Source organism: Biomphalaria glabrata, chromosome 14 (assembly GCF_947242115.1).
Source record: "Biomphalaria glabrata chromosome 14, xgBioGlab47.1, whole genome shotgun sequence".
NCBI classification, from domain to species: domain Eukaryota; kingdom Metazoa; phylum Mollusca; class Gastropoda; family Planorbidae; genus Biomphalaria; species Biomphalaria glabrata.
In genome coordinates this window covers 21,833,519-21,851,895 of record NC_074724.1, presented here as the reverse complement: position 1 = coordinate 21,851,895, position 18,377 = coordinate 21,833,519, and the positions used below count along the sequence as shown (strand labels likewise).

The 18,377-nt window shown below is 38.3% G+C and overlaps 1 protein-coding gene across 4 annotated transcripts in view; it reads left to right on the top strand.

The window, feature by feature from the left end:
• LOC106060412 (interference hedgehog-like) overlaps positions 1-18,377 on the top strand; it is a 305,626-nt gene that overhangs the window by 127,909 nt on the left and 159,340 nt on the right. For 3 of the 4 annotated variants that reach the window (XM_056011667.1, XM_056011671.1, XM_056011669.1), the window contains exon 4: positions 2,664-2,711. The exons of the other annotated variant lie outside the window; for it this stretch is intronic. The gene's annotated coding sequence lies outside the window, so the exon portion shown is untranslated. The remainder of the gene's footprint in view (positions 1-2,663; positions 2,712-18,377) is intronic. 4 annotated transcript variants of the gene reach the window in all.

Here is an 18,377-nt window from a genome sequence, read left to right as displayed (position 1 = left end):
AGATACGTAGTCAAAGCTAAAGTGATCAGAAAATAAATAAAAGATACGTAGTTACATCCAAAGTGATCAGAAAATAAATAAATGATACGTAGTCAAAGCTAAAATGATCAGAAAATAAATAAAAGATACGTAGTCACATCCAAAGTGATCAGAAAATAAATAAAAGTTACGTAGTCAAAGCTAAAGTGATCAGAAAATAAATAAAAGATACGTAGTCACATCCAAAGGGATCAGAAAATAAGTAAAAGATACGTAGTCAAAGCTAAAGTGATCAGAAAATAAATAAAAGATACGTAGTCACATCCAAAGTGATCAGAAAATAAATAAAGGATACGTAGTCACACCCGAAGTGATCAGAAAATAAATAAAAGATACGTAGTCACATCCGAAGTGATCAGAAAATAAATAAAAGATACGTAGTCAAAGCTAAAGTGATCAGAAAATAAATAAAAGATACGTAGTCAAAGCTAAAGGGATCAGAAAATAAATAAAAGATACGTAGTCAAAGCTAAAGTGATCAGAAAATAAATAAAAGATACGTAGTTACATCCAAAGTGATCAGAAAATAAATAAAAGATACGTAGTCAAAGCTAAAGGGATCAGAAAATAAATAAAAGATACGTAGTCACATCCAAAGTGATCAGAAAATAAATAAAAGATACGTAGTCAAAGCTAAAGTGATCAGAAAATAAATAAAAGATACGTAGTCACATCCAAAGTGATCAGAAAATAAATAAATGATACGTAGTCAAAGCTAAAGGGATCAGAAAATAAATAAAAGATACGTAGTCAAAGCTAAAGTGATCAGAAAATAAATAAAAGATACGTAGTCACATCCAAAGTGATCAGAAAATAAATAAAAGATACGTAGTCAAAGCTAAAGGGATCAGAAAATAAATAAAAGATACGTAGTCACATCCAAAGTGATCAGAAAATAAATAAAAGATACGTAGTCAAAGCTAAAGTGATCAGAAAATAAATAAAAGATACGTAGTCACATCCAAAGTGATCAGAAAATAAATAAATGATACGTAGTCAAAGCTAAAGGGATCAGAAAATAAATAAAAGATACGTAGTCAAAGCTAAAGTGATCAGAAAATAAATAAAAGATACGTAGTCACATCCAAAGTGATCAGAAAATAAATAAAAGATACGTAGTCAAAGCTAAATTGATCAGAAAATAAATAAAAGATACGAAGTCACATCTAAAGTGATCAGAAAATAAGTAAAAGATACGTAGTCAAAGCTAAAGTGATCAGAAAATAAATAAAAGATACGTAGTCAAAGCTAAAGTGATCAGAAAATAAATAAAAGATACGTAGTCAAAGCTAAAGTGATCAGAAAATAAATAAAAGATACGTAGTCACATCCAAAGTGATCAGAAAATAAATAAAAGATACGTAGTCAAAGCTAAAGTGATCAGAAAATAAATAAAAGATACGTAGTCACATCCAAAGTGATCAGAAAATAAATAAAAGATACGTAGTCAAAGCTAAAGTGATCAGAAAAGAACTAAGCAGTATGGAGACTACGTAAATGTTCTGTACAAAGAGTTGACCAGATGAGGGTCAGTGTCGGTTCACTCCTTAACAATAATTTTATTTAAAAAATGCTTTTCAACATTCTCTGTGTGTCTGGAGGTCATCTCAAAAGTGATTGGAAGTTTTGGCTGGAAGTCCCGAACTCAAGTCCTACTCCCTGAAAGCTCGACTCGTATTTCTCGGTCTCCGTACGTCCGCCATCTAAAGACAACCCTCTGCAGGGGAGTATTCATGCCCATCCAAACGTGCCTGTGGCGCCCCGGGGATAGCGTTGAATGCGGGACCCCTTGCGGCACCGCGACAATGGCGGCTAGCACAATGCAGTAAACATCGTCGATGAGCCGGAGTGTGACACAAGTCAGCAGGACAAACAGAGCTGGGGGAGTCACCCTGTGTCCTGGACCTACTTTACCTGGATGAGCGTTCCCACCCTAGGGCCCATCAACCCTACACACACACACACACTATCTTCGGTAAATATTTGTTTGTTATCTTTGATCATCGTCATTATTGTCTTCATGTAAATGTTTAGTTTGATAAGTCAAGAATACCTATTTTAGTTCTTGTCTGACGTCAATTATTAGAGCCATGACTTTGATAAGTCAAGAATACCTATTTTAGTTCTTGTCTGACGTCAATTATTAGAGCCATGACTTTGATAAGTCGAGAATATCCCGGCACCTAGTTTATTTTGTTCTCTGATGTAAAGCATTACCGCAGTGTTTCCAAAACTTTATATTTAACGGAACACTTCGCACATTCTGAGTATTTAGCGGAACACTTTGCTTATTTTTTAGAGATATTAATTCACGTGGTTAACCATTCCGCGGAACACAGTTTGGGGAACACTGCATTATAGCAATGACTTTGAATTCACTATTTCATGTCTTCTCTGAACTCTTTCCTTTCTTATTCCTTTCTTCATGCCTCTAGTTGTCCATGTGAAATAGGTGGACACTGTAGATTTAGTACACACTAAACCAATGAAGATGTGCGTTAAACCAATACATCAATTTAAATCCATTGCTATGGGGAAATGTTTCTATTCCCTCTGCATGTGTTTTGTTAATGACATGGATTACTCGTTGTGAGTTTGAACCACGTACTTTTTGTCTCTTGCAGAAGTCCTCCAAAGAAACATCACTATGGACCAGTGAGCTGTCTGTGGATGTAAGTACTAGGTCTAGTGAAGAAAGATGTTTGTGTGTGTGTGTGTGTCAGCAGCCGCTGTTTCGACTGTCACTGTGTTTTCAAAAGTTCTAATGTATTAGGACTACAGAAGAACACAACGAGAATGCAGTCTGGAGATAATTGCTACGTATGCCAGGCCGCTGGTTTTGTCCCATTCTTGGCTTTTCAGAGAGAAAAAAAACACCTCTGTCTCCTTCAATCTTACCTGCATTACTAATGACATTGCTTTGTTCAATGATCTCAGGGAGACTTGGGATTGTTGGCTGTGTCACCTAGTCAGCAGTCTCTCTCTACCCATGTCATTTGATCTTTGACACGTGACGCCTCTGCCACGAGTAAGGTGCCGCCCTGTGTTTTCTGAAGGTTCGATGGGCGCGTCAGCGCGGCGACAGTACTTAGTTTAACCCCCCCCCCCCCCCCCCCCAATTCAGACATGTCTTAAGCAAAATAAAATAATTACATTTGTCTCGCTTTGAAATATTTAAAATCAACTGCCAGTTTCATCACCTGCAAGGTGACCGGACACTCGGCACGACCTGCTGAGGAATACAAAGCTTGACCAATCAGAAGCGATGGAGTCCAGAGCACGCCAAACCAAACAAAGATGTCGTGAAGCAGTTTTTCTGTCCACTTTATTCTCTGTCCTTTGAATGGCTCCTCCTATTTATGTTTTGTTTACTTTGAACAAGTCCTTACATCTATACGGGAGTAAATTTTGTGGAACTAAGCTAAGACAACACGAACTGTAACTCTATCGGAATGTTGCAAAATCAAGTTAATCTTAGTAATCTGCTCTTTGTTTACATATCTGACCCCACGCCAGTTTGAAAGCTCAAGCCAGAAAGAAAGCATTAAACAGTGATCTAAACAAGTGTAAGGACGGTGTAGGAGGACACACAGGAATAGAATATTTTTTTTTTAAAAGGCAGGCAGAGAGAGTTGGGAAAATATTCCAAATAAACAATGCATTGTTGCCGTGGCTGCCATATTGAAATAACTAAATTATTAACTTTGAAAACGAACATTATTAGTGGGGCATTTACATTATTTTTTTGGTGATTGTATTGAAATATGTGAGAATTGTCGCTTTTGAAAATGAAAATTAATGTATATGCATAGAAGTTATGTATGTCTGTGTGTAGTGTCCAGCCAAGGTCACCCAAGGTAATTGTGATTCAGCCTGGGCTACAGCATCAGGAACAGTTATGATTGTGCTTTTAGTTTTTAATTAAAGTGTGTTTTTGTTTTTTCTTCGCCTCGGGTTGAATTTTGTTTTCTTGAGTTACACTATTTTTGCCAGGTTTCACAACTGGATCCATTTCCTGACAGTTCTCTCTACGCGATTTTCAGCTAAATAGTTGACATCAATGAGTTGTAGATTTGACATAGGTCTCCGCTGAATCAGAAGACTTGTCTTCTGTTTGAATTGACTGACCATATGTCTAGACTCTAGACACTCATCTGTCTTTATTCCAGAATTGTGCAAAAGAAAGAAACTGACGCCTTGGTCTGCCTCAGAGATGGACGCTAATGCTGTCTTCGTGTTAGGTCCAAACAGGACGTGGGATTCAGAACCATCATGCCAGCAGTCGTTGGCGCTTAACGCTCGGCCAAGCGGTCATCCTGAGTTCATGAGACCAATGGTCGGTCCATTTAGTTTGACTTGAAAGTATTGGAAGACTAAACTAGAGAGAATGATTTGTTGTTGATGGCTTCATTACACTGATGTAACCACTCGCATTTTGTGGAAATTAATTAAATTGAATTAAAAAAAAAATTGGGAAGACCAGCAACATCACTTTAATACCTCTCAATCTGCAAGGTTTAACAAACCCAAGCCCTTTTTCTATATAAATGAAACAAAATTAATTAATTACAACTAAGTGATGAATTTATTGGTTAATTTTTGGATTGATTCATATTTGGTGATGGTCTGCTGAATGTTCAATACTTGATGCCGAGAAGGGACAGAACAAAACGTGTCCTCACTGTGTAGCAGGTAGACAGGTGGGGAGTGAGTTCATTGAGAAGCAAGCACCGTGTGCCTAAGTCCTCATTGTCCCATTCAATGTCTGAATCTACAATGAACTTGTAGGTCTTCATGTACAGATAAGTCAAAACGTTGTCCAATCTCCCGATGTTCTCAGGTCTAGTGATATCTTAACACGTCTGGCTAGTTACTAGAACACACACACACACAAAAGTGTTGCGCGTGACTTGGTCCACACGATGTTTACATCTGTTGAATTATGTAAGACCTAGCAAGTCAGTGTCTCCATTACGTTCACCATTGCGTTAGTCCCCAAGGATTAGGACTGATAGCTTCTCGCTTCACTGCTTCAGTGTTGGTCGCTTATTGGAAAGTGGCGTGGGAGTTGTTTGACAGTTCCGTTCGTTCAAGATTTTGACTATGAGGCCATCTCTACTCTGGGTGGCAGACTCTCTCATTCCTCCAACTGTTCCACTACATATATTTCGACTGCTTTCAATTTGAGAAATTGCTTTCGGCGGCGCTCTGTGGCATCAATATTTAGTCAGACCCTATTGTATTAGAACATCCTGAGAGACTTGGGAATAGCCATGGGGGAATGGGAGGCTACGCGGGGAAGAATGTAGGTAAAGATAGAAGGGAGGAGGGGGGGATTCTACCATTATCCCAGATAGTGTTTCGATGTAGTGGCTAAGGTGAGACCTTGTGATTTGAATGTCTTGCGCCCTACACCAGTGGAGAAGATTGCATAAATCCGAGTCACGTGCTATTTAAACAATGCGGCATTGGGTGTCCTCTTGTCATCTGATTGGTATTGTTGTGGTCTTGGGTGGCGGAGTGATATCTTGAAAGCGCAGCCATTTCTAATTTGAGTCCTGCTGGAAAGTGCTGTACCTTCCACTCTATGTTGTGTGCAAAGAGACCCGTTCTTTTTGCCCAGCTTCTTGAGTGCTTTAGTCACTTGATAGGTTCTGAACATATTCCACCAAGACACACAAGCTCTAATAGTTTAACATTGCCACTTCACCAAGACACACAAGCGCTGATAGTTTAACATTGCCACTCCACCAAGACACACAAGCTCTGATAGTTTAACATTGCCACTCCACCAAGACACACAAGCTCTGATAGTTTAACATTGCCACTTCACCAAGACACACAAGTTCTGATAGTTTAACATTGCCACTTTACCAAGACACACAAGTTCTGATAGTTTAACATTGCCACTTCACCAAGACACACAAGCTCTTATTGTTTAACATTGCCACTTAATCAAGACACACAAGCTCTGATAGTTTAACATTGCCACTTCACCAAGACACACAAGCTCTTATTGTTTAACATTGCCACTTAATCAAGACACACAAGCTCTGATAGTTTAACATTGCCACTTCACCAAGACACACAAGCTCTTATTGTTTAGCATTACCACTTCACCAAAACACAGAAGCTCTTATTGTTTAGCATTACCACTTCACCAAAACACAGAAGCTCTTATTGTTTAACATTGCCACTTAATCAAGACACACAAGCTCTGATAGTTTAACATTGCCACTTCACCAAGACACACAAGTTCTGATAGTTTAACATTGCCACTTCACCAAGACACACAAGCTCTGATAGTTTATCATTGCCACTTCACCAAGACACACAAGTTCTGATAGTTAAACATTGCCACTTCACCAAGACACATGATCACGCTAGCTCTGATAGTTTGAGATCCCCAATCGGAAGGTTGGTTTGTTTCAAACTTAGTTCTTATGGACTTGAGCATTAAGTCCAATTCTGTCTGTTTAATAACAGCAGTCTAACAAACAAGTATTGTGCGCTGTGTTGTTCCTAACAGACAACTCTTTTCCTTCTTTCTTGTGGAGCCGGTTCTTCACTAGCCCCCCCCCCCCCGCCCCCCCTCCTCTTCCCTGTCTTCCTTTAGTCTCTTCTCTTTCTTGTGTTCCATGGGCGTTATTGAAAGGCAGTGGAGGAGGCTTGTAATTGTAGGCTTGGCAAGATAAAAGAGAGTTTCGAGCCCTTCCCTTCTCCTGTATTGTACTCTTACCTGGGAAGTCGCCTCCAATCTGAGCTCCTGAATCTACAAGTTCTTCAACAGTCTTTGCCCTCGGGGGGAGGAAGGAACAGAAGTTTGACCTGGAGACGCGACATCGGGGCGACATTGAATAGAAAGTTAACAATTAGTTCACTCAGTGTGTATCTGTATATTGTGTTTCGTGTGAACAAATAAAAACATTTTGATTCTGTGCAAAGAAAACTAAAAATACAATATTCTAGTTATTCTACTGAACCTTCAACACAAATCAATAGAAACATTCATTGTGAAGTTTGAATAGAAGAAAAAAATATTGGGACCGATACGCAGTGACAAGATCAGTCTGACGTGACCTTTTTTTCTTTTTATACTAAACTGTTGCATTGGTTTGGACCAATGTATTATAGAGACCTCACAGCTGTAAAGCATTCTAGGCGATGGCTACACCCTTTCCCAAGCCGCATAAGTCACACATCATCTAATGGAGATTTATTAAACGTTCGCTAGTCTTGTCGCCAACATTTATACATAAGAACTGTATGACTTCCTCAGAAGAAAGCTGTTCGTTGGCTTCAAATGTTTATTCAAATAACTAACGAGGTGTCGTTTTCAGTCAAAGTGAAAATGTATTCAATAACAAGCAAAATATATTTTTAAAAAAGCTTCTGTAAGGGAAATAACCGCACAATTTAGGCTTCTATCTCAATACTGCAAAATTTATCTCCCTTTTCTATATAAAGAAGAATATTAGTTTTTTAAATTACAACGAATTAATTGACTATTTGGTTAACTTTTTAATTGATTCGTGTATTTTCTTTGTCTATGAATAATTATGCACATTTTTAACTTTATACGACAATGGGAAGTTGGAGAAGTAACTTGTACAAGATTTGTACCAGACAGAGTGAGTTGATATGAAGCTTTGTGACAAAAGCTACCAATGACATATGAATTGTTTCTAAACATTTCGTAGAAGGAAAAATAACGATGTAAGCTGTTTCAGTGGCTAATAGTTGTCTGACAAAGTCCTAGATCTAGTTCTTGTTATCTTACTGTATAGACATTCTAGTGTACTTGAAGCAACTAGTAGGATTTAGTTTTAAGTTTACAATAACATTCAAGTCATCAACTAGTGCATGGCTACGATGTCACTATCTCTCGAGAGACAAATACACTTTGTATTATTTATCCACTGTTGATGAGTTATGGTTTTGTGTGTGTGTGTGTGTTAACTTTGAAGCCGTTTCAATAGAATTTTAAACAATATATAAATAATTCAGATTAATTAATATATTTTTTTTATGTGATTCTTGTGTTGTATGAGCTTGTATGCACCATTTAATAACGGGTGAGAAGAAGTGGAAGAAACATGGAAACATACAAGAAAGAGACAGAGGGAGATGATCTAAGCGTTGTAACTATGACAGCCACTACTAGGTACTCCAGAGCCAAGCAGTTGATGTTCACACACACACATGTATTTTGTTGTCTTGGAACGTTGGTAAATAAAAAGAGCTCTGGATCACACACACACACATTGAATCAGTGCTATTGAGCTTGAGATGGGAGACACATTCACTGTTGATACATCTACAATTCCTCTCTAGTTCCAATAGACCTGTACTTCCTCATGAGTTGATGTTGGACTGAGACTTGCTTCTTGTCATGTCCCTAATCAACCCTTTCAGACACCTTCCATTTGCCCCCACCCCCCACTCAATCAATCATTGATTTAACAGGGTAACGGTGAACATGACTTCAGTTCTGTCATGAAATTTTCATTTACGAACACGTACTCTTGATACAAGAGTCTTACCCCACCCCCCTTTTTTTTTTCTTTTTATTTCTGTCCCCCGCAGCTCGAACAAGAACTCAATGAAACCAGAACAGAATGAGATATTAGGCTCCCGCATTCATTTCTTGAAATGACTTGGCCATCATTTTTTTTTACTGTTTTGAAGGTGGAGATGTTGAAAACATTTTGTAACACTGACCTTTTAAGTCATACCTTGTGAATGCATAGTATAATTAGAAACGTACATATTTCTATATGCCAGGCTACTAGAGCTAACCTGAGCCAGCGTGGCAATACAACAGACACGGAAAGAAAACGTCGCCTAGATAACTATTGACCATTGGATGTAATGTAAGCTTGAAGCATCAATAAAATGTCATTCTTTAAACATACATTTCGGACATCCCTTCTTAAACCTGTTTCTGTGCCGCTGGTTTCTTTGCTTCATCTACCCAGAGACCATCTTCTCCAGCTGATGGTCCACACATCTAGTTATGAGCATTTGAATTCATCTGGTTTGTAGTGCGCCAGAGGAAAGACGTTTACCAATATCACATGGTGACTTCCCTTCCCAAGAGGCCTTACACCTCCCCTCACTCTGGCCCCCTCGTTTCTCACTCTGGTCGTGTCTGCGTAGAGGTTTTCTTTCCACTACTTTTGACCTTTGATCTCGACGTGGAATTTGTCTGTTTTCTTGATTCATATCACCTTGATACAAAATCTGATGTTGTTTTTTTTTCTTCGGGGAGGCCGGGGATATATCTATTCCTCGACTTAATCATTTCTGTATGTTGGAGTGTCGTTGTGTTGCTGTCTGATGTAGTGTACAGTGTGTCTCCATGTACATCTGTGTACATTGTGTACAGAATCCCAGGATGATGAACTTTCTGACATTTTTCACAGACTATGAAATCAAGTTTTCACTGACTCTCCGCCAGCTCAGGTCAAACCGAGCAATACGACTTTTTGGTCTTTAGGATTTGTGTCAGATGTGTGGGGATGACTGTCTTCAACGTTTACCTAAACTCCAGGTCCGGGAGTCAAACTACTGAGTACAGTTGAATTGAGTCTTTCCTGCAACGTAAAACAGACTAGAAATATCTTACTGTTTGAACAGAAAAAAACAAACAAACTTTCAGATAGAATTATTATTGGGAACAAAAGCTGTTATTCTTGTAATAGAAACAGCTTTTTTAAAAGTTACCCTCCGAGAGATATTCCCCTGTAGTAACAACACATTAGTTTGGATTATTTCTTGTTTCCCATTACTTCTTTTCCCCAAACTCTCCAGATCAGTCAGTGTGTTTGGGAATGTAGGTCTTTTCCTCCATACTTAATTAGTGATGCTGTACTTTGGTCCTCTCCTGGTGCTTTGTGATTCTTCATGGTCCTAACTATTTCTGATGTTTCAATGAGTGTTGGTGAGTTAACTAAGGGGTCTGGTCCTCCATGTGGCGGTTCATATTCTCCAATGTCACCATTTTCAGTAGTATTTAAGATCTCTCAATATTCAGCTTATCTCTCAATTATCTGCTGTTTTCTATGATAAGCTCTCCATCTCTGTTCTCAGACATGTGTAATCTAGCTTGAAATCCATTCTTTTCATCTTTAATTTTCATGTACATTCCTTGCACATCGCCTTCTCTTGCTAAGTCTTCAATGTGAATTTTTCTCATTCTCGTTTTTTTCCCCTCCTTTCTGACAATCACCAAAGAAAAAGAACACAGCAGTATGATTGTCAAAACCTTGTGTCAGAAACGTCTAGAATCACACTCCAAACACAGCTAACAACATTGGAGAAGGAAAATGAAAACCAGAACATAAATGACCAATGGGAGAAAATAAAACAAATGAAACAACAAGTTTCTTGAAAGGAGAAACTTGAAAAACAAATTAGTCCTTACATTATTGTCCCATTTCTGAAAACTCTTCTGGGGTCTAGTTTCGGTTAACTCTATGATCTATAGTCCCCCGACAAGTGTCTATTTCCAAATGATCTGATGGAACATTTCTTAGGTCTGACTCTACTACTATATACAAGTTGGTTGCAAGTAAATAACAACAAAATAATAATAAAAGGTGTTGGAAGACATCATTTCTTTACAATTCAATCATGTAAGTTTTGTTTTTAAGTTTTTAAAGGAAAAAAAAAGGGGGGGGGGAGTAAATAAACTAGCTGACACTTGGGGGCTGTCCTCCCCAGTTCGCCTTGCACCTAGCCTCCAGATTTGTTCTCCGATGTTACATTCAATCTGCTTGTGATGGTGTGCACTAGGTGTAGCTGGGAGTATACATCGACCTTAACGTCCGCGAACACCCACAACCTTTTCTACTCTCTGCTCACGTTGGATGACGACAAGATGACAGGCTTGCTAGGGAGCTTCAAGACGTTTCTGGTTTCCATTAGTCGGCGCCTTTTGTAGTCTTCAAGTCGCTTGTTTCACATCAAAATCTAACACATTTTTTTTTACAACTGATCCTGTATGTGAGTAAACATGTGAGGAAACACAACGCACGCACGCACCTATAAGGGGTGGAGAGGTCTATACCGCTACCCTGGTATTAATGTACCCGAGCAATCATGTGATGCTGTTTAGTTTCCCCTAATGCGCCCCCGCCTGTTGCCCACCTTGCTTTCATCATGCCAGTCACCTCGTTGTTGGTGGAAGACTTTTACTGTTTGGCCAACATTTCCACGCCGATAAGGTCACACAGTTGCAAGGAGTCGGCGCTGCGCCCATGTGGCTTTTTCACGTTTGCTTCTTTTTGTATACTTTTGATTTTTTTTTTCTATCGTCGTTTCTCCTCAAAATGGTATGCCGCTAGAGTGATCCATGTTCTTTATTTAGTTCCGAGGTGTTGGATCAGTCTTGAAGTATGGTTGAGTTACCCAAGAGACAGTCTTCCCTCGGTCACTTGTGACTGTCAAACCTGACATATGATGTTACTTTTCAAAAAAGTAGCAAATCAAAGCCAAGGAATGTCTTGTCTGCTGAAGAGCGAGTCCTATCTTTACATGTCTCTATTATTTCCATACAACTAGTTAGCATTTCTTGTGATCTCTTTTAGAATATCGAGGGGGGGGGGGTGATCACACACACTCAAACCCTGACGCCCTGTGTCTGCCTAAGGCGTTAGTTTTTTGGCGTGCGCGGCCTCATCTCGGGAGAGGTTATTGTAAATGCTAGCAGTTCATCAAAGAACTTAATGGATTTTTTTCCACCACTAAAGTCCAATGTCTAGGGCTAAATGGTAAATCTGTCGCGCCGGGAAAATGTGAAATGAATACAGCTTAAGCAAAATTCTGCTTAAATATTATGTCTGACTTTCTGGAAAATCATGTTAGCTTTTTGTTGGTTGTTCATTTTTAAACATGACAAAAGTCTAGAAGTAGAATTATTTACTTACGTATGGGGATCTGTGTAGGCTTATGTATTTTAATATGTGATTATACATGAAAAAAACATCACACGATAGTAAGTATGACAAGAGAATGGCTAGAGTTCCAAATCTGTGGTGATGTATTTCTGCATTTCAGTGGCCTAGATTGATGAAGAGTGATTACATTTTGAAAGGCAGAAAGTGATAACTTTGTCTCTATGCATCCAAATCATACTATTCTAGGCTCCCGAAAGGGGAATAGCCGCCCTTAGTTTGTGTGGTCTGTCCGTCCGTCCATCCCATTTAGATAGCAACGGCTATGTTTTTCTTTTACAAAAGTGAAGACTTAAACTTTTACAATTAACCATGTAAGCAGATTTTCATAAAAATACACCATTTTAAATGAAAAATAAAGGGGAGGTAAGTTTTTTTTTTTAAAGGTCACAGACTTTTTCATTTATAACTTAAACTTCATTCATAGATTCGCGCATTGTTACCAAAAAATGAATCTAAGGTCAAAATAGGAAAAGTATCAATCGCTCATTTTAGAATATATTTTCCATTATGAAATACTGATTCAAATGTTGGTTTAAACGAGAGAATATTAACAGGTTACGAACTTTGCTTTAGTTGTAAGTTAAAAAAAAAAAGTACTATTATATCGCGCAATTATAACATATCCTCTCAATACACTTGACAACATCTAAATAAGACTATTTAGACCAGATCTAGCTCTAGATATAAAGGTATTAATGATTTGAACAAAATGTACATATATGAATTAAGGCAATAGCTTATTTTCTGACTGTTTAGGGGTGCAGATTAAGTGTACGGTAATATTTAATAAAGAAGCGGATCTGACGCGAACAGTATAATGTAAACTGTTACCGCTAAGCACTAGATTTGGCTAGATCAAGTAATCCTAATCCTATTGGTCTAGTAATTTTAAGATCAGTGTTTCCCAAACTGTGTTCCGTGGAACCCTTGTGTTCTGCTAGGCCTGGAGAGGTGTTCCACGAACTCCTGGAATAATGAACTAGTAGGCCACCGCGTGAATGAATCTCTCTTTTAAAAAAGAAACAAAGTGTTTTGCTAACTACTGGAATAATGAACTAGTAGGCCTGCGCGTGAATGAATCTCTCTTTTCAAAAAGAAACAAAGTGTTTTGCTAACTCCTGGAATAATGAACTAGTAGGCCAGCGCGTGAATGAATCTCTCTTTAAAAAAAAAAACAAAGTGTTTTGCTAACTCCTGGAATAATGAACTAGTAGGCCAGCGCGTGAATGAATCTCTCTTTAAAAAAAGAAACAAAGTGTTTTGCTAACTCCTGGAATAATGAACTAGTAGGCCAGCGCGTGAATGAATCTCTCTTTTAAAAAAGAAACAAAGTGTTTTGCTAACTCCTGGAATAATGAACTAGTAGGCCAGCGCGTGAATGAATCTCTCTTTAAAAAAACAAAAAACAAAGTGTTTTGCTAACTCCTGGAATAATGAACTAGTAGGCCAGCGCGTGAATGAATCTCTCTTTAAAAAAAAAGAAACAAAGTGTTTTGCTAACTCCTGGAATAATGAACTAGTAGGCCAGCGCGTGAATGAATCTCTCTTTAAAAAAAAAGAAACAAAGTGTTTTGCTAACTCCTGGAATAATGAACTAGTAGGCCAGCGCGTGAATGAATCTCTCTTTAAAAAAAAAGAAACAAAGTGTTTTGCTAACTACTGGAATAATGAACTAGTAGGCCAGCGCGTGAATGAATCTCTCTTTAAAAAAAAGAAACAAAGTGTTTTGCTAACTACTGGAATAATGAACTAGTAGGCCAGCGCGTGAATGAATCTCTCTTTAAAAAAAAAGAAACAAAGTGTTTTGCTAACTACTGGAATAATGAACTAGTAGGCCACCGCGTGAATGAATCTCTCTTTAAAAAAAGAAACAAAGTGTTTTGCTAACTACTGGAATAATGAACTAGTAGGCCACCGCGTGAATGAATCTCTCTTTAAAAAAAGAAACAAAGTGTTTTGCTAACTCATGGAATAATGAACTAGTAGGCCACCGCGTGAATGAATCTCTCTTTAAAAAAAGAAACAAAGTGTTTTGCTAACTACTGGAATAATGAACTAGTAGGCCACCGCGTGAATGAATATCTCTTTAAAAAAAGAAACAAAGTGTTTTGCTAACTCATGGAATAATGAACTAGTAGGCCACCGCGTGAATGAATCTCTCTTTAAAAAAAGAAACAAAGTGTTTTGCTAACTACTGGAATAATGAACTAGTAGGCCAGCGCGTGAATGAATCTCTCTTTAAAAAAAAAGAAACAAAGTGTTTTGCTAACTACTGGAATAATGAACTACTAGGCCAGCGCGTGAATGAATTTTTTATGTGTATAAAGTTGGACTATAGTATCCGAAAAACTCAGATCCAAAAATACATCATTAATTCGTAATAATTCTATAACCATTATTGATAGCATCTTGAGATTTGGAAGTTATACTTCATTATTACTTACTTAGACTTAGATCCTCCGGCGCATTGGGCGACTAGCCATTTCCACAAAGATCTGTCACTGGCAATGTCTGAAGCCTCCTCCCACCTGGTGTCCACTGTTCTGAGGTCCTCCACGAAAGTGTGGCACCAAGTTAGACGAGAACGTCCCTGTTTGCGCTTTCCTCGTATTGGCCTCCATGTCATCGCAACTCTTGGTATGCGTGTGTCATTTTGTCATGCGATGCTCTGTCACAATCTCACTAAGTGGTAGCCTCACAGTTTGTCATAGGATTTCCTTGTTGGAGACCTGATCTTTATAACTGACTCCTAAAATCCGTTGATCCGTTAAAATTTGTTGAGCCACATTTAGTCTTTTTCTCAATTTTGACAGATGACTTCCATTGTCTCACATGCATATGTTGCTGTGGGGAAGACGACTGTGTTAAGAAGGTGTATTTGTGTCTCGAGTCCAATGGCGTGGCTTGTCTAAATAGGCTGCAGTCTTTGGAAAATGCTCCCTGCCTACGTCATGATAGGAATCACCGTCGTTAGCTATGATGCTGCCAAGTTATGTGACTCTTCAAGCTCTGACTCGTCAAACTTGACGGGGGCACCCTTTCGCAAAATTTTAGTGATTTCCAAGTTTAGCGACCCCACCCTGTAATACATCAATTGCTACAGAAACGGCAATACTTCATTATATGATTTTAAATTCATTGCTTTACGTTGCATGCAAATTAAAATTGTATGGAATAAAACAATGAAGATAATTAGACCATAAGGTTAAATAACAATTCTATAGCATTGCTTTGATTATTAGATCTGTATGTAAACAACGAAAATTGAATGATTTAAATAAAAACGTCTTAGAGACGCGATCAGCTATTTATATGGTACTAATCATATCTAGATATAGATATGGGTCATATTAGAAAGTGGGTTTAGTTTGAATCATGAGCAGAATTTTTAAAAAATGCCTTTGCATATCGAAACTTTCATTCTTATGCATGCTCAGTGTGCTGTTCTCCAATATATGAAGCGAAATTGTTTGGGGAGAGGTATGTATCAGGGAGGTTTTCTTGCTGTTTTTAGGTGATCATTTAATGCAGCTCTGCTTTCAGTGGAGCTCTATTTTAAGTCCTTATTCCAGAAGAGTTAGAAGAGTCTTATTATTGATGGCGTACTTTCCTATTTGCTTTTAAATAACGCCAAATGATTTTTTGAAATTGTATTACTTCAATATTCCTGGTCCTTGGGTGAATTCGACGGGGCCGCCTCTGAGTTTGTGTGATAACAAAAACTCTCTTTGTAATCTTTTTTTTTTTTTTTTGCATCTAATGATTCTCTTCTACAGTTTGTTTGCATCATTTACATTTGTTGTTGTTGTATCCAATGCTTCTTTTCTACCGTTTCTTTACGAATAGTTTTATACAGTTTTCGTTTAACCTTTTTATAATGCTTAATTATTTTTTTACCATACTCTAGCAACACAGAAGTTTGTATCATCATGATGGCATAGTGATTGTTTTAAAGTTTTTGAACTCTAGAACACTAAGTCTGATGTATCTGGAAACATGATCAGAACCAATCAATACAATTTTGTATTGCTCTTCTAGTGGTCTGATGTGCAACTATTCTTGTGTCTGCATTCTCCTTGGGGCTACCAGGCTCTGTTGACGTGATGGAGTCAGACACTTTGTGAGTACTTAGCAGTTTAGGTCATGAGGTCAAAGGGCAGTCGTGATGTCACATTGTCAGTTTCTCTCGTGGGTCCTGTCTCTACATCTTAACAACAGTGGCGCCGACTGGGGCACTTGAAGAGGAAACGCGTGCAACCCTGTTGCCCTTTGTCTTCACAAATGTCGAACAGGAGAGGTTAAAGATGAAACTAAATTTCACGGAATATGATTTGACAATTTCAGAAAGTGGTATCTGGCTTTTCTAGCATAAAACTATACCCCCCCCCCAATGTTAATACATTAGCCTTGTGTATTACTTGGACCTACATCTGTACACAAAAAGGTAATAGGATTAGTTTCATGGAACAAGGGAGACAAGTCACACAATGGTTCCCTTTAGGAACTTCTTCAAGATAAAGCAACAAACTTTCTCCTTTTGTTCATTGAACTGGTGTTCATGTGTTTGTGTGGTTAACCTGCACTTTATGTGGTCAGCACTGAGTTCAATTTTATTACACGTAAGGCGCACTTTCAAATAAAAATCAAAGCTATCGCCGTGATTCGAACAAGGACTCAGTTTAGATCCCCAGTGCTTTACCTTTTGGCCACTTCACCTTTCCTCCTCCTCAATCCTAAATAAGTTTTGTTTTTATTTTTTTAGACAACACTGCAATGAGGATATGAGTTTTGTGTTGGCTCTACTAACGACACACGTGACCCAACATTCTGTGACCACAGTGGACGTGATACAAAATCTTGGTCCTCCTCCCTGCCCACCTTGTGAGTTTTCTTTGAATGCTAGAAACTTTCTCAACATCTGCTAGTCTTTCACGTCTGCTATCTATATATATATATATTTATAACTAGTCGACCCACGGCGTAGCATACGCCGTTATTTTGCAGACTTAACCATTGTGGGGCCCAATAGCGAAACCGATTTCGCGTGGCCCAGTTTGGGTAGGGATACGATAATAAGTGAAAATTAAGTGTTAGTATTAGAAAATATATTCGTCTTTGCATTTTATTCATTCTTTACTATGCACAGAATTACTTTACGAGCCTTGCATGTAGCGAAGTCATACAGTATATCATAATAATTCTGTTTCCTACATAGATCACGCTCAATAGCAAGAATTACCCAACGTTTCAATCTATCTTTGAGAATTGTTGACCTCAAGTAATTCTTCATTAGTTTGAGGCGCGAGAAGCTACTTTCACCAGATTACACAATTACGTGATAATGCCGTTTTTTTTTTATCGCACGTAGGATTGGCGTTTTCCATATTGAATTTTGTGTATATATTTCAGGAGATTTGTATGAGTTTTCAAAAGATTTTAATAATTTCCCGAGATTTCCAGGAGTTTTTCGTATTTTTTGTAATTTTAGATTTCCATGAGCTTCTGGTAAATCAGGAAAATCTATTATAAGTTATAAAATGGTTTAATTTAATAATTTACATCTAGGATTAGCGTGGGGCCTATGACAGTGCGGGGCGCACTGCGGTCGCATAGGTTGAGGTGTCTTAAGGCCGGCCCTGCACAATAGCGGCGTATGCTACGCCGCCTGTCGACTAGTTCTTCAAATTGTGCTTGATTTCTGCTGTTTTTTTTTTTTTAACTTCTGATATTCTTTATCTGTACGATTCTTTGATTCTTAGTATTCTTTCACTTCTGCTACTATTTTACTTCTATTTTTTTTAAACTTCTGCTGTTCTTTGACTTCTGCTAGTGCAAGTCAACTACTACGTTCCAATATTTCGCTTCCAATCACTGGCATGTGTCTGTTAAGTAGCTCCGCCCTCTCGTAACATTTTACCATTCTCTATTATCCCTCCTTCTTCTGAGTGTAGGCATAAACAAAACTATGAGTTCCAAGAAAATACCATCCATAGACCATTACTCTCTCCCGCCTTTTTTTGAAAATCAATCCATTTTCTTGACCAGATCTTTCTCGACCATGTCAGCATACCGTCTCATTAAACTATTTCCCCATGTAGGTGTCCCCTGACTTCACCAACACAAGACCCCAATATATCAATTGAAGTGCGTGCGCGTGTGTGGCGTATTTCTTCTGTTTCCCCTCCCCCTCCCCTCTCTCTCTCTCTCTTTCCCTCTCCTAGCAGACGAAATTATATTTTTGGCAAAGATCCTTTGGAACTACTTTAAATTCCAAACGTTTGATCAATCCAAGTTCTGTCCCTTACCTCGTGTGTATTTATATCTGATCAGCTCTGAGCCTGGGTTTGACCCCCCCCCCTCCCGGGGCTCAGTCGCTGT